Raw genomic sequence first — 22,583 nt, forward strand, 5'->3', positions numbered from 1 at the left:
AAAAAGTGCTGGAAATACTCAGCAGGTCTGGCAGCATCTGTGGAGAGAGAAGCAAAGTTAACGTTTCAGCTCTGTGACCTTTCATTAGAACTGAAGCTACAATGTAAGGCAGACAGGGAATCTGATGTTCAAAAACAATTTCAATTTATCACTAAACAGGCACCTGGTAGTGTGTCAGAGAAAAATGACTTGTTGAAGTTAATACTTGAATCTTGCACTCAATTTCTGAGAAACAGGGATGGACTAATGTGATTAAAAATTACATTGACATTGGAGAAATTTGTCCCATTGCTTTAACCCATTAACACAGGAGATTGGCAAATCAAAATATCACAAAAATACTCGGAAAAGCTATTACTAAGCCAAGCCTGAGTCTGTGAGTGTTTCGTCTGGTCAAAGCCATCTAGGGAGATTCTGCATTGACCACAGAGGTTTGAATGAGGTGACTGTTAAAAGACATTTTTTTTTAACAAAAGCGAAGTATATTACCACAATGAACTCGTAAATCTAACAGCAGATTCAAGGTGTGAGATGTTCCAGTTCACAGTAATAACATTTGGGCTGGGCATTGCTCCCACTACATCCGGTATCTCTTGAATAACGTGCTGGATGATCTATTTACTTTTAGTATGTTAAAGGGATAGGGTGAAGCAGTATAGACTTAATGGCACAGTTTCAAAGAGTGTACAGGGACAGAGGGACCTGGGGCTTCATGTGCATAGATCTTTAAAGGTGGCATGACATTTTGAGAGAGTAGTTAACAAAGCATATGGAATCTTGAACTTCATAAATGGGGAAGTTATGCTGAACCTTTATAAAGGTACAAGAGTATTGCATCCTGTTCTGGTCACCACACTTTAGGAAGGATGTGAGGGTCCTTGAGAGGGTGCAGAGGAGACTTATTCCAAAAATAAAGGATTTTAGCTACAAGTTTAGGTTGGAAAAGTTGGGATTGTCCTTCTTGGAGCAAAGAAGATTGAGGAAAGATTTGATAGAGGTGTACAAGATTCTGGCAGGTTTGGATACCATAGTCACAGAAAGGATATTCCCATTAGCTGATGCTACAAGGACTCGGGGACACAGACTTAAGGTTTTGGGTAAGGGATCAGTGGGTATATGAGGAAGAACTTTTTAGGCATCAAGTGGTAATAGTCTGGAACTCGCTACCTACGAAGGTGGTGGAAGCAGTGACAATGAATGATTTGAAAAGGAAATTGGATGGAAACTTGAAGGAAACAAACATATAGGGCTAATGTGCAAGAGTCAGGGAATGGGGCTGATTGGATTGCTCTACGGAGAGCCAGCAAGGACTCGATAGGCCGAATGGCCTCCTTCCGTGCCATTATAGCTCTATGATTCTATGATGACATTGTTGTGATAGTATTCATGATATTGGACAAGCTGGAACATCTCCAGCAAGTGTCCTCCTAACTGCTGGAAGATGATTGTGGTTGTTTGAGGTCAATCATCTCAGCTCCAGGACATCACTGCAGGAGTTCCTCAGGGTAGTGTCCTAGGCCCAACTACCTTCAGCAGCTTCATCAATGACCTTCCTTCAATCATAAGATCAGAAGTGGGGATGTTTATTGACGATTGCACAATGTTCAGCACCATTTGCAACTCCTCAAATACTGAAGCAGTCCGTGTAGAAATGCAGCAAGACCTGGACAATATCCAGGCTTGGGCTGATAAGTGGCAAGTAACATTTGTGACACACAAGTGCCAGGTAATGACCATAATGACCATCTCCAACAAGAAAGAATCTAACCATCTCCCCGTGACATTCAATGGCATTACACGATCACTGACTCCCCCATTATCAACATCCTGGGGGTGACCATTGACCAGAAACTGAACTGGAATGGCCATATAAATACCGTGGCTACAAGAGCAGGTCAGAGGCTAGGAATCCTGTGGTCAGTAACTCACCACCTGACTCCCCAAAGCCTGTCCACCATCTACAAGGCACAACTTAGGAGTGTTATGGAATGCTCTCCACTTGCCTGGATGGGTACAGCACCATCCAGGGCAAATCACCCCTTCATCAAACATTCACTCCCTCCTCCACCGATGCACCATGGCAGCAGTGTGTCCCACCTACAGGATGCACTGCAGCAATGCACCAAGGCTCCTTAGAAAGCGCCTTCCAAACCCGACACCTCTATCACCTAGAAGGATAAGGGCCACAGATGCATGGGAACACCACCACCTGCAAGTTCCGCTCCAAGCCACACACCATCCTGACTTGGAACTATATCACCGTTCCTTCACTGCTGCTGGGTCAAAATCCTGGAATTCCATTCCTAGCAGCACTGTGGGTGTACCTACCCCACATGGACTGCAGTGGTTCAACAACGTAGCTCGCCACCACCTTCTGAAGGACAATTAGGGATGGGCAATAAATGCTGGTCTAGCCAACAATGCCCGCATTCCTTGAATGAATACAAAAAAAAAGGACCAACTGCAAAACTAAAAGAAATCTATGTTTGAGAAAGAAAGGATCATTTTTGGGCCATCGTGGCTCAGATTTTCAAATCAGCATTGTCTTAACATTGTTGGTAACCCTACTGGTGTTATAATAATACCAACTAGACAGCTGAGGCTTGTTTTGCATCAAGGAACATCTTGATCCTGGAAGAGAAAGAGCTTTTCCATTACCTGAGACAATGTTGAATATCAGAACATTTCTCACAGTGGCATGATATTATAGAAGGTTTATTGGAGACTGCAGTAATTGCATTGACTCAACTAGATTTATTTTGATATATATTTGTTTTTAGGTGTGTAGCTTTGCAAGGCCATATTTATTGCCAATCCTTATTTGCAGTGGGAACATTAAGAGTCAACACTGTAGTGTGCAACCAGAATCATATGGTAGAAGTGATAGATTCCTTTCCCATAGGACAATAATAATCAAATGGCTTTTTAATGACACGTGTACAACTTTTATGGTTATTTCATTGAGCCCCAGCTCACAAACTTCCCAACTATCCATGGTCAGATTTGAACTCACAACAACCACTAGGCTTCCATACACATATATATGTTACAATTGCATGATTTATATCATGCCCCAAAGGCCCTTTGCTTACTTAAGTGAAACCTAAGCTCACACTTAAAATCTCAGCTTCCAGAGGGCATCTAACTTCATCAAATACGACATACTTCCTTTGAAGGAAAGCAACAGATGCTTTGACTTCAATGGACTTGCTGGCTTCCCCAGCATAGATAGGGCTATTGACGGTAACCACGTGAAGGCTGGAGGAACCTGTCGCATTCATCAACAGGGAATGTTTCCACTCACTAAATGTGCAAATTGCCTACACGTGTTCTGAACCCCTACTGTGGTGTGTAATTAGTCTTGGGGGCCCCGCTATTGGCCGTGCCTCATCTGAGGTTTCCTGATTTGCCACTTCACTCGCTGCAGTGTATTCAAATGACTTTTGGAGGAAATTTTGAAGCAACTTCACAATGGGGAGATCAGCATGCAAAATGTCGTAAGTTACGGTGTACGGCGGCAATCCAGGAGATTTTGTGCCAAGGAAGAAAAGTGTAAAAAGCTTACAAAACCTGGATATTCAGACTTAAGAAGCAGATTAATTAGCACTGCTCAGAGATATGTATATCGTAGATTTATGCACGTTGTGTCATCTTAATTAAAACATTGCTGTTGGTGCTGATCTTTTCAGTTTCATGAATCACGAATAAGTCATTAATTAATCCAATAACAAAAATCAGCTGGTTTCAGCACATTTGTCACTGGGGCTGCCTTGATTTAAATCTGTAAGATTGAATAGCTCTGTATAGTTACCAAATGAATCCAACGCACATACAAATTTATGGAGGTAAAAGGGAAAGTGATACCTCTTTGTTATTAACTGATAGCCTTCCATCCTTAAGGCTATATTCAATCATATTCTCATGCATTTTACTGCGGTTTGTCTCAGACTTAAAGTTTATTATATTTCACAGATGATACAAGAACACAAGAACACATGAATAAGGAGCAAGGGTTGACCATATAGCCCAACATGCCTGCTCTGCCATTCAATATGATCAGGGTTGATCTTAGGCTTCAATTCCACATTGCCATATCCCTTGATTCCCTGAGAGACCTGAAATCTGTTTATCCCAGCCTTAAATATATTCAACGATGGAGCATCCACAACCCTCTGGGGTAGAGAATTCCAAAGATGCCCAACCCTTTGAGTGAAGTAATTTCTCCTCATCCCAGTCCTAAATGATCGGCCCCTTATCCTGAGGCTATTCCCCCATGTTTTAGATTCCTCAACAAGCAGAAATAATCTCTCAGTGTCTACCCTATCCAGCCCTTTTAGAATCTTATATGTTTCAATGAGATCACCTCTCATTCTTCTAAACTCCAGAGAACATAGGCCCAATTTACTCAGCCTTTCATCATAGGACAACCCCTCATCCCAAGGACCAATTCACTAAACCTTTGTTTGCATGCCTCCATTTGTAAGTATATCCTTTCTTAAATGTGGAGATCAAACTGCACACAGTACTCCAGATGTGGTATCACCAAAACCCTGGACAATTGTAGCAATACTTCCTTATTCTTATACTCCAATCCCCTTTCAATAATGGACAACATGCCACTTGCCTCCCTAATAGCTTGCTGTACCTGCAAACGAACATTCTGCATTCCTTGTACCAGCACACCCAAGTCTCTTTGAACATCAACACTAACAAGTTTCACACCTTTTAAAAAATATTCTGCTTTTCAATTCTGACAACCAAAGCAATAATATCTCACTTCCCTACATTATACTCCATTTGCCATCTTGTTGCCCACTCCCTTAACATTTCTATACCTCTTTGCAGCCTCTCTGTGTCCTCTCCACAGTTTATTTTTTCACCTACCTTTGTATCATCGGCAAACTTAGATACATTACTCTCTGTCTCTTCATCCGAGTCATTAATATAGAGTGTTTCATACCAGAAATAGATGGTAAACTAGCAGCTAAAAAGAGTGAGGGAATTCAGGAAGTTAATATCTGCAGAGAAGAAGTATTGGAGAAACTTAAGGGACCAGAGCTGACGTCCCAGCACTGATCCTTGCGGCACTCCACTATTCACTGCCTGCCAACTTGAAAATGCCCCATTTATGCCCACCAGTTGCTTCCTGTCCATTAACCAATTCTCTATCCATGCTAATATATTACCCCAACTCTATGAGCCCTTATCTTGCCTACTAACTTTATGTGTGACACCTTATTGAATGCCTTTTGGAAATCCAGGTATACTACATCTACTGATTCCCCTTCATCTACCCTATTAGTTACAGCTTCAAAAAGCTCGAAGAAATTTGTCAAATCGGATTTTCCTTTAGTAAAACCATGCTGACTTGTTCTAATCATACTGTAGTTTTCTAAGTGCATTGTTAAGACTTCCTTAATAATAGATTTCAGCCATTTTCCCAACAACTGATGTTAGGCTAACTGGTCTGCAGTTCCCTGTTTTTTCTTTCCCTCCTTTCTTGAAAAGCAGTATAACGTTTGCCAACTTCAAATCTGATGGGACCGTTCCCAAATCTAAGGAATTTTGGAAAACCAAAGCTAGCGCATTCACTATCTCTGCAGCTATCTCTTTTCGAACCCTAGAGTGTAGGCCATCAGGTCCCGGAGATGGTCAGATTTTGGTCCCTTAAGTTTCTCCAATACTTCTTCTCTGCAGATATTAACTTCCTGAATTCCCTCACTCTTTTTAGCTGCTAGTTTACCATCTATTTCTGGTATGAAACCTATGTCTTCTACTGTGAAGACAGAGACAAAATATTTGTTTAATGCCTCTGCCATTTCCTCATTCCCCATGATGATCTTCAAATCACTAGAATGCACTCCCTGAAAGGGTAATGGGAGCAGATCCAATAGCAACTGTCAAAAGTGAATTTGACTATATACACAAAAAGAAAATATTTACAGGGCTATGGGGAAAGAGTAGGAACTAATTGGATAGCCCTTTCAAAGAGCCAGCACAGGCACGATGGGCAGAGTAAGCTCTTTGAATCGTGTAAGTTCCTATGGGCCTGATATTTATCAGAGATCAGGAAGTGTGCAGGGGTGTGGGGAAGTGGGGGGAAAACTCGACAAGGCGGCGAGTGGTTCTCATTAACATGGCACATGTCCACTTCAAGTTGGCAGCAAGTGGTGGAAGATCGTGTGACTTCGAGGCACCCACCGATACAAAGTATTGCATTGAGGAAGTGGAGAGTTGTCTGGGCAGCAGAGGCCTCAGCTTTCCTCCTGCAACAAGAGGAACCCTCTTGCTTCTCCTGACTCCATGAAGGAAAGAAGAACAATTACCTTTTTCAGCATCAAGTGAAGCCAATCGGTACCTCTTTCATTTATGGCACTCTACTTCCATAGTCTTAAAAAGTTGCTGCATGTAAACTATGTGCGGCATATGGAGATTTAAATAAAAATAACTGCATCAGAGCACTGTGAAAAGTGTATCTCAGTAAAATATAGAGTGAATGCAGATATTATTAGTACTCATTGTATAGTTGCTGATATATTATTTAAACCTACTATGCTAAATACTGACATTTAAATAATATTCAGAAATAGTGAATTGTCCACTCCTCTTGAACATGTCAGATTCTGCATACATAAGAACATAAGAAATAGGAGCAGGAGTAGACCATACCACCCATTGAGCCTGTTCCGCCATTCAATATGATCATGACGCAACTCACTTTCCCACCCGCTCCCTATATCCCTTGATTCCCTGAGACCAAATATCTGCCTATCATGGACTGGCCAATGTTATCTCTTTTGCAGCATGTAAAAGGCAGGAAACATTTATTCTTTTCAGCAGCTGGCAGTTTTATTTTGAAAGTCAAGTCCCGTTATTTTGTGTTGTAAATTGGCCCTGCCTTGGAACAGAACAAAACACCTCTTGGGATTGCTAGTTTCATTCCAGCATAAAAATCAACTCAACTCCACAGGCTACTTAGAGAATATGTTAAGCAGTCAGATTACTGAGATGGAGCCTAATCAGTTAGATGAGGACAGAGGCAATAGAGGAAAACGAACCCTACTGGGAAACCTGGCCATTTAATGAAATAAAAGGTGAGGAGTTTGTAAAGTCATTATCGAGCTCACAATCATCGATTCCTAAATGATGGTGGAAGTTCTACCTGCTGCGATAGACAAAACAAATGTCACTCTGAGAGGAGATCTGGCTGCTATAATTCAATGTTACAAACACAAATCTGACTGAGTTACATGTCTAAGTATAATTTTTGGTTACGTCAGCTGCAACACAGTGAATTTGACATCATTTCAGCTCTTCAAGTGGAGATTCAGTGAGGTGAGGACAACAATATTTACTGCAGCTCCTCATCATGGGACCCCAGAAGAGGTTCTGAAAAACACATTGCAAAGCAGCAATAAGACTTCAAAAGGACTATACATAAAGGGCAATTTGATCTGCATTTATTGTGGATAATATAGATGCAGCATATTTATTCAAGGAATATTTGAAATTTTTTTGTAAAAGTTTAATATCGTACCAGTGATGGGGACGCGCTGCTCATTGTCAATGAATAGCCCATCCATTGATTGCTATGGAGAGAAAATTTCTGCCAACACATCTGAAACCATTTGATATGAGCTGAAAGCTTGCAGGAATCCATACCACTGGCACACTGGCATATACACAGAAAATTACCCGATAGAGGAAATTGCCTGTTAGATATAGATTTTGAAAATTAACTTAAATAGAATCCGAGGAGTCAATCAATGGGACTTCCTTCCTCTCCTAGGCATCTTGTTGGTTTTATTCCATCCACTGTGATTTTCATCTCTGGTATTGTTTATTCATAGTGGTATTGTGCCTCAGCTATTGACCATCCATTGTAACAGATTCCAATATCTCACATCCATTCTGTTGTTGCATTTCAGATATTGTCTAACAATTATGATGTTGCATCTAGAGCATTGCTAATCGATTGTGCTGTTGCACATTTAGTATTGTCCACCTATTGTTATATTTTTCCTCTAACACTGCCCATCAATTATAATATTGGTTCACCCGCTATAATGTATCTCTGGCATTGTCCAACCATTGAGATGTTGTAACTCAAATATTTCCTATCCTGGTAACATTGAAACACCCATCTGTTGAAATTTTCTCTTTGACATTGTCACTTCATAAGCTTCCATTACAATCAAAGGAAATTAGTAAGATAATGACAAATACACATACCAATGGCTAAATTCATAAAATAACTAACTTTCAAAAGTGTACTGAACTCTATCCATTCCCTCCACAGGCACACAGTGGTTGCAAGTATGCACTGTCTACAAGATGTACTGCCACACCTCTTCAAGTTTACTTTGACAACACCTCCCAGCCCCATGACCTCTACCACCAAGAAGAGAAAGAACAGGAAGATCATGGGAACATCATCACCTCCTAGTTCCCCACCAAGTTACATACCATCCTAAATTGGACAGACACTGCTGTTCTGTCATCATCATCAAGTGAAAAATTCTGGAATTTTGTACATATGATTGTGGGAGTACCATTAGCAAGGGGAAGACTCAGCACAACCTTTTCTGGGCAGCTAGGGATGGGTAATACATGTGAAATTACTAATATTGCCTACATCTCAAGAATAAACATAGAAATTTGATTCAGTGTATTAAAAATTCAGATGTCTCTGTGCCACTGACCTATCCCAGCTGGCAGTTTTGGTAAGCAACAAACTAACCGGACCTTGTTAACATCACTCTATTTCCATCAAGCAGTATATGTGAAAGAGTATTGGAATCAATTAACCTCTATACTCCTCTTCTCATCAAGAAACAACTGGTCTTCACTTAGCAACTTCCATTGACTGTACGGCTGAGCCTCTAAATACTATTTATTTTTAACTTATTAAAAGGAATGCATTCATAAGTGTAGTATACTCTTGATGTTCATGTGCTGTTATATTCATTGGCATTATATACTCTTCATACATACATGATTTCTACATTAAATTGAAAGATATGTTTGGGTATGCTCATCCCGAATAGACTACAACTTTTACTTTGTTCTAATTATTATTTTTCTCATAAAGTTTGCTTTTAAAATTGACTAACATTGCCACGTCAAATCCAGAAATGTTGAGCGCTTGTGATAAATTTGCAGCATCGAGAATAAAATAATATTTTTTGTAACTATTTTTATCATTATCTATTTTACATAACTGCCACACGCATGTAAAGATTTGGTCATTAAGGATATGTCAGTTGTCTGCTTCCAACAAAATTTCAGACAGACTGTTAATCATTTTTATAGCAGCAATAAACTAGTAATACTTGCTTAAAACTGGAATCTTGTATTTACTAACAGATGGTGATTAATCCTCCATGTTCAATTACTGTAGTTCATTTAAAATGAAAAATTGCTTTTGACTAAATAAAACTATTAGCATAATTTGATCTGGATTCAGAAATTCATGCCTTTCACATTTTATGTAAGATGGCCACTGAAATTATCAATGCCAAGAAAACTTTCTTGTTTTCAAGCATTGTGTTTATAAATGGGAAACGCCACTGGAAGCCAACACATAAGGTTTGAACAAAATGTCTCCAGGATGCCATAAGCCACAATGCTGTCTTCAAGTTTGCATTTGTTTGCTTCTTTTAGCAGAGTTGTAATGCAATTTCTATGCATGCTTTTTATTGTTCCCTTTGATAAGTGTCACTAACCAACAACAAATACTTGCATTTATATAGCTTTTATATAACAGGTAAGAGGAATTATTTTGACTGGGTGATAATTAATTCAGCTGTCCAATATACATCTCTCTTGATTTTAATTTCCATCGACTTCAAAATAAAGGTCAAATTACCCCAAGATGTCCCTAGGCACTTAACAAAGAAATGATGATATTAACAGAGGCTGAGAAAGAAGTTAGGATAGGTGATTGAAGGCAATGTTAAAAAGATGGGTTTTGTGAATATTTTTAAAGAATGTCAACAAAGTGGAGAAATTTAGGGATGGCATTCATTAGGGTTGAGGTGACTGAAACCTCTTTGCTTGAATGGGCCACAGGGAGATGAGAATCAAAAGAGCCACAGTTAGAGGAACACAGTGTGCAGAAGAGGATGCATGGCTGGAGGAGATTGGAGAGGAGGGACTTTGAGAACCACAGCACAATCCCCACTTGCTTAAGAATAAGGGCAATCCAGAATGAGAGGTATTTCAGCATTATCGCAGATTATTAGCATTAGACAAAAGGCATGAAATTCAACTTATAAAGGTAGATTCTGGGATCACTCAGCAGGTCTGGCAGCATCTGTGGAAAGAGAAGCAGAGTTAACGTTTCGGGTCAGTGACCCTTCTTCGGGGTCCCGAAGAAGGGTCACTGACCCGAAACGTTAACTCTGCTTCTCTTTCCACAGATGCTGCCAGACCTGCTGAGTGATTCCAGCATTTCTTGTTTTTGTTTCAGATTTCCAGCATCCGCAGTATTTTGCTTTTATTAAGGTAGATTCTGGGAATCCCCTGAAGATGGATTCCCCTGCTATCAAGCTGATACACTGTCTACAATTTTAACTCCACCTGCCCGGTGAAAACCAGCTGGAGGGGACAGTTGTAATGGACTCACTCATTGCCTGGCCTGATCTGATTGGACGGCAATTTTGAATTGTAGCCAGAGGGGACACCTAAGCCAGTGGGTCTTCTTTGACAATGTAGGTCGGGCTCCATGACAACAATCTGAAGCCAAAGCGTGGGAGCAGTGGTTGCCACCCAATCAGGTGAAACCTGCTGTGAACAGCAGCCAGGACCAAAAGAGGCAAGTGAGGCAAAGTTTTAAATGGAAGCAAAATACTGCAGATGCTGAAAATCTGAAATAAAAACAGAAAGTGCTGGAAATACTCAGCAGGTCAGGCAGCACATCTGTGGAGAGAGAAGCATAGTTAATATTTCAGGTCTGTGACCTTTCATCACAACTGGCAAAGGTTAGAAAAGAATTAGACTTTAAGCAAGTAAAGGAGGTGAGGAGGGATGGTGGGGAAGAGAACAAAAGGAGCGGTGTGTGAAAGGGCAGAGCGCAGGAAAGATTAAATAACAAAGCTGTTCTGGGACAAAGGCAAAGAGTGTGTTAATGCTTGTGGTGAAAGACAAAGCATTAGTCCAGAGAGAGTGTTACGAGCAGAATAATGTGGAACAGAGCTGCTATGCTTTACTAAGTATGATGACCAGGTGGGAGGGGTCTAGGGATTCCCTCTCAGCCTATGCCTGGTTTAATCATAACAGGGTTTAATTTTTAAAACACTGTGTTTTAACTCCCCCTGAGTGAATCCTTGTTCACCACTTTTCAATGGTAAGGCAAAGAAATCAATTCAGGCAGGTTTTCTTAGATTTTAAACAAGAAAGGTAGAGTTTATTAATCTTAAACTCTAATCTGGTTACCGACTATGAATGTGCGATGCGATCATGCTAGCATGCATACGTGATAAACACACACGCAGATAGAGACAGAAGAGTGGAAAGAGTAAAGGGGAAAAGTTTGAGGCAATAGATGGGTTTCTACTTTACTGTCCTTTGAGTTTGCTGTGAAGTCTTTGGTTGCCGGTCAGACTTGCAATTCTTTGTTGCCCTGTGCACGCTTGAACTTGTTTCGAGGTCGGAGTCTTTTCTCTCTTGAGGTTTACGTGTCTTCCGTGGGTCTGGTGGCTTGGGAGAAAGCGAGAGAAAGAAAGAGAGAGAGAGGCTTCCTTGCTCCAGCTTCAGTTTCAACTGCCCCTGCCTTTCTCTGTGGCACAATTAAAAAAAACCCAGGTTGCCCAGCAGGTTAGTCATGAGACTAGCTGGTTTGACCACTTCTGTTTGTGGATTCTGCCATCTCAGCAGTTATCTTGAAAAATGAGCATCCTCAACTTCAATGTCTGGTGATCACAGCTCATTTTGGGTTAAGTGGACCGGGGAATAGTCCTTTCTTTTTCCAAGCACTGTCTGTTAGTATGCAAATGTTTTTCCAGCCAAGTGTCTGGTGATTTTTTAACAAGTCCTTTCTTGACTCCAGCAACAGATTAAAACCAATGTTCATATGTCAGAATTACTATGCCTCATTCTTGGCAGTCGGGGGTCTACATGACATAAGGAAATAGTCACTGAACTGTGCCATCTTCTCCAACTGGACCTTCAGCTGCAGAGCAGGGTGAGGACAGCACTGCCAATAGCTGTCAAGTTCACCATGACCCTCAATTTATACCCCTCAGTTTCCTTCCAGGCTGGAGGCAGTGATCAGCTGTTCGCCAAGCATCGTTGCATCAGGGAGGTCACCAAGGCCCTGAATGTAAGGACAGGGGGCTTCATTGTCTTCCCCATACACAAAAGAAGCAGGTGAAGTGGGCACATGGCTTTGCCAGGATAACGGCCTTCCCATTGGTCCAGGGAGCCATTGACCACACACCGGTACAGACATCACAACTCAACGAGGAGGTAGACTGGAACCGTAAAGGGTTTAACTCCTTGAATGTCCAGTTGGTGTGTGACCATGCACAGACCATCATGCTGAAGAATGCCACTATGCTGACAGCAGTCACAATGCTTTTTATCTTTTGATAATCAGCAGTTCCGGCCATCTTTGAGCCACCCCATCGAACCAGAAGCTAGCTGTTTGAGGGCTATCTACACATCGTTCATTATTCCTCTCCACCACCTGACCATATGTGGACAGTGCTCCTACAATGAGAACCATGCTGTGCCCAATAACATCATGGAAGCAGACCATCAGCATCCTTAAACGTTAGTTCTGCTGCCTGAAACGCTTGGGGTAAGCCGCCCAGTAGTTGCCGGAGCATGTCTTGTGATTTGTGGTGGTCTGCAGTGTCCTCTGTAACTGGGTCATTCGCAATGACAATGCCTCCACCAATCAGAGTTCACTTGCCAACCAATCAGCACTCTCTTCTCATGCAGTATAAGTTGTTGTTTTCCCTTACATTGGTTATTCTTGCGATAATCCTGATGAGTGCAAGATGAAAAGCTTCGCCATGTCTCTATTTACATCAATAAACAAATTTTAATGAGTGCTAGCCTCACACAAACCAAGACCCGCTACTGAGCATGCAGCCACTTAGCAGCGAGTCGCATGCTAGACTGCACAACACAATTATTTAGATGTGCAGGCAACACAAAGTTTACATGCTACCTGCATCACTTCCATTGGGCAACCCTGTGCCTGCCAACCGACCAGAATCAATTTTTTGCCCTCACATTTATCTTCTCTCTTCTTCTTTGGCCTCCTTGTCTCGAGAGACAATGGGTGAGTGCCTGGAGGTGGTCAGTGGTTTCTGAAGCAGCGCCTGGAGTGGCTATAAAGGCCAATTCTGGAGTGACAGACTCTTCCACAGGTACTGCAGATAACATTGGTTGTCAGGGCTGTTACACAGTTGGCTCTCTCCTTGCACTTCTGTCTTTTTTCCTGCCAACAGCTAAGTCTCTTCGAATCGCCACAATTTAGCCCCGCCTTTATGGCTACCCGCCAGCTCTTGCGATCACTGGCAACTGATTTCCACGACTTGTGATCAATGTCACAGGACTTCATTTCGCGTTTGCAGACGTCTTTAAAGTGGAGACATGGACGGCTGGTGGATCTGATACCAGTGACGAGCTCGCTGTACAATGTGTCCTTGGGGATTCTACCATCTTCCATGCGGCTCACATGGCCAAGCCATCTCAAACGCCGCTGGCTCAGTCGGGTGCATATGCTGGGGATGTTGGCTACCTCGAGGACTTCTGCGATGGAGATATGGTCCTGCCACCTGATGCCAAGGATTCTCTGGAGGCAGCGAAGATGGAATGAATTGAGATGCCGCTCTTGGCTGACATACATTGTCCAGGCATTGCTGTCCGAGAGCAAGGTACTGAGGACTCAGGCTTGATACACTCGGACTTCTGTGTTCCGTATCAGTGTGCCATTTTCCCACACTCACTTGGCCAGTCTGGACATAGCACCAGACGCCTTTCTCATGCGCTTGTTGATTTCTGCCTCGAGAGACAGGTTACTGGTGATAGTTGAGCCTAGGTAGGTGAACTCTTGAACAACTTCCAGAGCGTGGTCGCCAATATTGATGGATGGAGCATTTCTGACGTCCTGTTCCATGATGTTTGTTTTCTTGAGGCTGATGGTTGGCCAAATTTGTTGCAGGCAGCCGCAATCCTGTCAATGAGTCTCTGCAGACACTCTTCTGTGTGGGATGCTAATGCAACATTGTCAGCAAAGAGGAGTTCCCTGATGAGGACCTTCCATACTTTGGTCTTCGCTCTTAGATGGGCAAGGTTGAACAACCTGTCATTTGATCTTGTGTGGAGGAAAATTCTTCTTCTGAAGACTTGAACCCATGCGAGAGCAGCAGGGAGAACAAGATCCCAAACAGTGTAGGTGCGAGAACACAGCCCTGTTTCACACCATGCTGGATAGGAAAGGGGTCTGATGAGGCTGAATTGTGCCTTTCATATTGTCATGGAATGAGGTGATGATACTTTGTAGCTTTGGTGGACATCCAATCTTTGCTAGTAGTCTGAAGAGACCACGACTGCTGACGAGGTCAAAGGCTTTGGTGAGATCTATGAAAGCAATGTAGAGGGACATCCATTGTTCACGGCATTTCTCCTGTTGCTGGCGAAGGGAGAACAGCATGTCAATGGTGGATCTCTCTGCTCGAAAGCCGCACTGTGCCTCAGGGTAGACACGCTCAGCCAGCTTCTGGAGCCTGTTTAAAACGACTCGAGCGAAGACTTTCCCCACTATGCTGAGAAAGGAGTTTCCACGGTAGTTGTTGCAATCACTGCGGTCACCCTTGTTCTTATAGAGCGTGATGATATTGGCATCGCACATGTCCTGTGGCACTTACTGCTCCTTCAACCCAACACAGGCAAAGCAGTTCATGGAGTGCTGAGAGTATAGCAGGCTTGGCACTCTTGATTATTTCGGGAGTAATGCCGTCCTTCCCAGGGGCTTTTCCACTGGCTAGAGAATCAATGGCATCACTGAGTTCCGATTTTGTTGGCTGTTCGTCCAGCTCATCCATGACTGGTAGATACTGGGCTGCATTGAGGGTGGTCTCAGTGACAACAATTTCCCTGGAGTACAGTTCTTGGTAGTACTCCACCCAGTGGTCCATTTGCTTGCGTTGGTCAGTGATCATGTCCGCTGATTTAGACTTGAGGGGGATGATCTTCTTGATGGTTGGCACAAAAGCTCTCTTAATGCCATCATACATTCCTCTGATGTTTCCGGTGTCAGAGACCAGCTGAATACGACTGCATAGGTATTGCCAGTAGTCGTTTGCACAGCACCTGGCTATTCTTTGTGCATTGCTTCTGGTGATTTTGAGTGCTACAGATGTTAACTCGCTGGGGGCTTTCTTGTAGTTCAACAGTGCAATGCGCTTAGCGGTTATGACAGGTTCCAGCTCTTCAAAGTGAGATTGAAACCAGTCTGCAATCTGCTTCTCACGTTTGCCATAGGTGGTCATTGCTGAGTCATAGTTGGCGTCTCGGATGTGGGCCCACTTGGTCTCTGCATCCCCTGTAGGAGTGTTTTGAAGGGCATTTTCAAGTGAATTTAGAAACTTATGTAACAGCTGTGGATAAGAAATTCTGTCAGTGTTGATGCACGGGCGGCCTTTCTGCTTAGAGTGATGTAGTTTCTTTGGTTTGAGTCTAACTTTGCTGTACACCAGGGAGTGGTCGGTGTCGCAGTCCGCACTGCCTCCATGAAACCTAGTGACAGGGTTTAGTGTGAAAGAACGAGTTGGTGATGCAGAGGCTGTGATAGGTACACAACTCCAGCAGCCTCAAATTTATATAGCACCTTTAGCATAGCAACTTCCTAATGTACCTAAAATTGATAATGAACCAAAGAAGGAGATGTTAGGGCAGGTGACTAAGAGCTTGGCCAAAGAGGTTTGTTTGAAGGATTGTCTTAGTGGAAAACAGGTGACAAGGCAAAGAGATTTCAGCAGGAAATTCCAGAGTTTAGGGCCTAGGTGGCTGAAGACATGACTCTCAATGATGGGATGAATGGAGTGAGGGATATACAAGAAGACAGAATTTGAGGAATGCAGAGTTTTTGGAGGATGGTAGGATGAAAGGAAGTTACAGAGGGAGAGAAGAAACCATGGAGGGATTCGAACTCAAGAATGAGAATTTTAAAATTGAGGCATGACTGGACTAGGAGCCAATGCAGGTTAGTGAGCACAGCAGTGATTGATGACTGATCTTGGTACGAGTTAGGATACAGGTAGCAGAGTTTTGGATAAGCTCAAGTTTACAGAGTGTGAAAAATGGGAGGCCGGCCACGAATACATTGGAATAGTCAAATCTGGAGATAACAAAGGTATGGCTGAGGGATGGACCAATCAGATTGAACAACTAATTTGGAATGAAAGATTGTTCAGCATTAAATAACCAACATCTGGATTGAAGATGCCCCTAGAAATGTTCATAGCTTAGTTACAATGAATATGGCTTCAAAATCTACAGCACATTGCAGAAGAAGTTCTTTTATAGAAGTAACTCCTGAATTTGACCAAGCTGATTACCATCATTGCATTGATACCATGGACTACTGTAGTAAATTGGCAATAGTGGCTTTTGCTTCACAGATGGCTACACGGACTGCTGTCAAGTTCCATCTGTCTTCAGCATAGCAGCTAATTCTAATGAACTGGTTTCAGGTAATGAATTTCAGTTCATTTACCAGAATTCTGCTGAATTCATGTAGCAGAGAGGAGGGAACCATTTGCACTCATCACTATATTGTGTATGTGCCAATGTGGAACAGGGGCATTTGAATTATATTTTTGAACACTGCCTACAAACAACTTCCCTGAATAATCACCATGGAAACGATCATTCCTAAATTGTTGATAGCTCATATAGCAAGTCCTCATGCAACACAAATAGATGCCTAGAAAATTGATGTGCAGAAGGTTGAACATCGATGAACCACCTCACATACTGAGAAAAAAGGGACATTTCTAATGGAGTGGAACAGAAACAGGACATAGCAAGTAAAATTGAAAGATATTGTCATATGTGTGATTTTACCAGAGATGATGTCAGAGTTTAACACAGGCAGGGTGCCTATGTAATGGCAAGCATGAAACTAATTAGGGTTGGATTTAGTCATAATTCTGGGGGGTCCTGTCAATGGGCCCGAAAGCGGGGTGGGGGGAGGGGTGTGGGGCGGGAAACCCTGCGTTGGCTGTCTGCAGGCAGGACCCTGGAACGCATCTCACCAGGGCTGCCATCCCTAGTAAGGATGGTTGCTCGTAGTCAGGAGGGCTGGCAGCTCAGCAGCCTCAGCAATGTCACCGGGAGCAATGGCCACTGCTGGGACTGCACCTGGAAGAAGAGTACGCAATGAATGGACATTGCCCTCACAACCAGATAATTGGGATCTGGAGGCACCAGGGCCAGTCAACCGGGCTGTGGTGAAGTGGAGGGAGGGGTTGGTGAGGGTAGGTGGCGCCATTGCTGACGGGGAGAGGGGGGGCCTTGGTGGGCAAAAGAGTGCTGGAAAGCTGCCGGGGTTTACCTGGTGGTCTCCCCACACAGGGAAGTCCCCCCCACCAACCACTGGTAAAATGCCAGCAGTAGCGGGAAGAAGCCCTTAATTGGGCCACTTAAAGGGCTCAATTGGCCCCTCCGCCACTCCCACCCACCAACCCCTGCTACATCTTCCGCAGCCCTGTCCCCAAAGGGCTGGTAAACTCCAGTCCTAAGCCTCAATACTTCTCTCAAGGATTTGATCAGAAGATGTCCAGCGAGAAGACTCACCACTTTACAGAGCCTGATGGCTGACTTTAACAGAAAATGGGAGAATGCATGTCTTCCTAATAATGAGTGATCAGCCAATAAAATCGCAAGAATGCTCAACTATGAAACATACGATTTCTGAACATAGAACATCGAACAAAATATAGCACAGAAGGAGGCCACTCAGCCCATCGTGTCCGTGCCAGCCGAATAAGCTATCCACCCTAACTAATCTCACCTTCCAGCACCTGGTCCATAGCCCTGCAGGTTACAGCACCTTAGGTGCATGTCCAGGTACGTTTTAAAAGAATTGAGGGTCTCTGCCTCCACCACCAATCCTGGCAGTGAATTTCAGACATCCACCACCGTCTGGGTGAAAAAGTTTCTCCTCATGTCCCTGCTAATCTTTCTACCAATCACCTTAAATCTGTGTTCTGGTAACCAACCTCTCCGCCAGGAGAAACAGGTTCTTTCTGTCTACTCTATCTAGGTCCCTCATAATTTTGTGCACCTCAATCAAGTCACCCCTCAGCCTCCTCAATTCCAGTGAAAACAACCCCATCCTATCCAATCTTTCCTCATAGCTGCAACCCTCAAGCCCTGACAACATTCTTGCAAATCTCCTTTTCACTCTCTTCAGTGCAAATATGTCCTTCCTGTAATATGGTGACCAGAACTGCATGCAATACTCCAGCTGCGGCCTAACCAGCGCTCTGTACAGCTCCAGCATCACATCCTGCTTTTGTACTCTATAGCTCAGCCAATAAAGGAAAGCAATCCATATGCCTTCTTCACCACACTATCTACCTTTCCTGCCACCTTCAGGGACCTGTGGACTTGCACTCCAAGGTCTCTCACTTCTTCTACACCTCTTAATATCCTCCCGTTTATTGATACTATTCTATTGAATCTATTAAAGTTGTAATTCCATTAGCAGGTTGCTCATTAAGGACAGCAGACGCTCTCCCATTTTTCACTTGAAGAAAAATTTCATCCCATGACATAATTTGGCAGCAGTGACAATTAAGTTCTAAGTTGGTTGGGGATGGGCAATAAATGATGGCCTTACCAATGGTGCCACATCGCCATGAAAGAATGACAAAAAGGTTCCAAATTTGAATTTGTATATTGCTTGTCAGCCTCCTATATTCTATCCTCTGTAAACTTGAGGTCATCCAAAACTCTGCTACCCATGCCCTTACTCACACCAAGTCCCATTCATCCGCTACGTGTGCTCATATTCGATCCCAGTTAAGCAATACTTCGATTTTAAAATTCTCATCTTTGTTTCCAAATTCCTCAGTTTGCAGAGGTTATAATGTGAGAGGCCAAGAAGAAATGGCCTTGCTCCTTCCTATCTCTGTAATCTCCTCCAGCCCCACAATCCTCCAAGGTATCTGTGCTCCCCTAATTCTGGCCACTTGAGCATCCCCAATTTTAACTGTTCCACTGTTGGTAGTGGTGTTTTCAGCTGTCAAGGCCCTAACATCTGGAATTCCCTCCCTAAAACTCTCTGCCTCTCTACCTCTCTTTCCCCTTTTATGACACTTCTTAAAAACCGATATCTTTGACCAAGCTTTTGGCCATCTGTCCTAATATTGCCTTATGTGGCTCAGTGTCAAATTTTGTTTTATCATGCTCCTGTGAAACGCCATGGGATGTTTTGTTATGTTAACGGTGCTATGTACAGGTTGTTCATTGGGTCACAGGAAATTAGGTGCAGGAGTAGGCCATTTGGCCCATTGAGTCTGCTCCGCCTCTGTGCCATTTTTCCTTACTATGCATATGGACATATGAATTAGGAGCAGGAGTATGTCACTCAGCCCCTCGAGCCTGCTCCACCATTCAACAAAATCATGGCTGATCTGATTGTATCCTCAGCTCCACATTCCCGTCTACTCCCAATAACCTTTCACCCCCTTGATGTCATTAGTATCCAGAAATTTATCAATTTTTGTCTTGAACATGCTCAATGATTAAGCTTCCACAGTCCTCTGGGGTAGAGAATTCCACAGATTCACCACCCTCTGAGTGAAGAAATTCCTCCTCATCTCAGTCTTAAATGGCCTACCCCTTATTCTGAGACTGTGTCCCCTTGTTCTAGACTCACCAGCCAGAGGAAACATCCTGTCCACATCTACCCTGTCACGCCCTGTAAGAATGTTATAAGTTTTAATGAGATCACCTCTCATTCTTTGAAACGCTGGAGAATATAGGCCCAGTTTCTGTAATCTCTCCTCGTAAGCAATCCTGCCATCCCAGGGATTTGTCTGGTGAACTTCTGTTGTACTCCCTCTATGACGAGTATATCTTTCCTTAGATAAGGAGACCAAAACTACATTCAATTCTCCAGGTGCGGTCTCACCAAGGCTTTATGCAATTGAAGCAAGACATCTTTACTCCTATACTCAAATACCCTTGCAATGAAGGCCAACATACCATTTGCCTTCCTAATTTCTTGCTGCATCTGCATACTAGCTTTTAGTGACTCATGAACAAGGACCCCCAGATCCCTTTGGACATCAACACTTCCCAACCTCTCACCATTTAAGAAATAGTCTGCCTTTCTGTTTTTTCTATTAAGGTGGATCACTTCACACTTATCCACTTTATCTTCCATCTGCCATGTTCTTGCCCATTCATGTAGCCTGTCCAAATCCCTTTGAAGCCTCCTTGCATTCTCCTCACAACTTACATTCCCACCTAGTTTTGTGTCACCAGCAAATTTGGGAATATTACATTTGGTCCCCTGTTGTTGTTGTTGTTTGGTGAATTGCCAAATGCTGTGCAGTAGTCTTCATCATGTAGTATGTCTCTTGTACTTGAGGATGATGATGCCAACAGTGAAAGAAACATAGGTCCATGGTAGAGGGATGCATTGATAGTTAAACAAGACATGACAGGCATTGTCTACCTCAGGCCTCACATAACCACATTGCTGGGGGATGGGGGGAGTGGTGGTTTTGGAGTTCTCTTGTTGATTCCTCTAATATTGTCACTCCTTCCATCTGTCACATCTTCCCTTCACATTGTCAAAGTGTTGTAACTCAAAGTCCTTCATTTTCCTTCATTTTATTACACTTAATTTCTGTCTGTTGGTGGTTAGGATTTCCCAAGAGTCAACAACCAAATTGTACTAATTGAAATTAATCTTTAGTGTGATCTTATTGCTTTTATTGGCTGACTCCTGCTCCTATTTCCTATGTTCCTACACTACTTTCTTAATCAATCCACCAGTTCTATGATTCTCCATAAAGAACCTACTTTGACAATCATACGTCATATCCTAAGAACTGTTAGGAATTTTAGCAGGAACAGTTTTATTAAAGAATCCATTTCAGATTCAGGACTCTATTTTATGGTTAATAGATAATTTTTGGTGGATCTGTTGAAACAGACTATATTTGTAGAGTTTCACAAGATATCTCAGATCTCCCAAATCACTTTAAAGATACCCTTCTAATAGATACATCTATTGCTTTGACAGCTATAAGGGTAATTTTAACTTTTGCCAATGGTGTAAAATGGATCGGTCGCCCATTATACATCTCTCCTGATTTTCCTTTCTATTGCAAGTAATTGCCAAAAGTTAAAATTAGCCCCTATAAGTTTATCGTTTCTTTTGCTATAAGACTCATTCAATAGAATGCTTACCTAACATAACATAGTCTACAGCAAGAGTGAAGGACGTGGTGGCATTTGACATGATAGTGTTTTACTTGAATGATAAAAAGTGAAATCATTATAAAAGAATTAGGGAAGACCCAAAGACCAATCATCCAGTGACTAAACTCAGCAACTGTAATGGGAGATCACCTGCAACATTTTCATTGTAATATGTGCTGTATCAATTCCTGTTATAAAATCTATAAATGAAGCTTTAGTATCTGGAACTTTAATTCCTGGCAACAGCTCCAAGCTTGTATCTCTTGCAATTAAATTAACAGAGCCCAATAGAACTGAGCATTCATTATCATAACCTGAATGTTGGTGTTGTCAGCACATTCAGTAGCTGCTGTGTTTGGCTTCTACAGAGTGTCCATGTTTCTTCTCCATAAAGGGAGATTGGTAAGGACTTATAAATCTTCAGTTTACTGGCAACCTCAATATCACAGTAATTCCAAAAATGCTTGGTTGTCTGCCAAAAGCCAGATTTGCTCTCTTTATGTGAACCATCACTTTCTCATCAATCTGAGGATCATCAGAGACTCTTGGGATTATAAAATAGGTGAACTTCTTGACTTTGCCTATAGTGATCAATGCTTTAACATATGGCTTCCCAGTATGCCTCTGAGAAAACAGAAAAGCACTCAATGCCAGTTTAATGAAAATGCCAAAGCTTTGGCCCGACTCTCTGGAATTCCTTCTCTAAACTATCTCCCACCTCTTCACTTCTCTCTCTACCTTTTAGAAGATTCTCAAAGCCCATATCCACAACTAAGCTTTTGTTCACCTCTTCTAACTTGCCCATAATGTCTGGCTGCCAGTTCTTTTAACATTTTTTTTCTCTCACTGTCAAGTGCCTTGACATGTCTTCTGCAGCCAAGGTATGATATAAATGCAAAGTGTTCTTATATAGACATAACTATTATGAACATGTTATCCTCTATATACTGACTGCACTCCATAGTGTAATCAAGATCAGCTCCCTACCCTGGCAGCATAATTGACCCAGGATCTTGTCATGATAAAGGAGCTACTTTCAGTTATATACATATAGATACAGGACCTGCTTGTTTGCTCTTTCTGTACATCTAAAGTGTATGCAGGCTTCCTTATGGGGAATGGTT

This window comes from Heterodontus francisci, chromosome 5, assembly GCF_036365525.1.
Source record: "Heterodontus francisci isolate sHetFra1 chromosome 5, sHetFra1.hap1, whole genome shotgun sequence".
Taxonomy (NCBI): Eukaryota; Metazoa; Chordata; class Chondrichthyes; order Heterodontiformes; family Heterodontidae; genus Heterodontus; species Heterodontus francisci.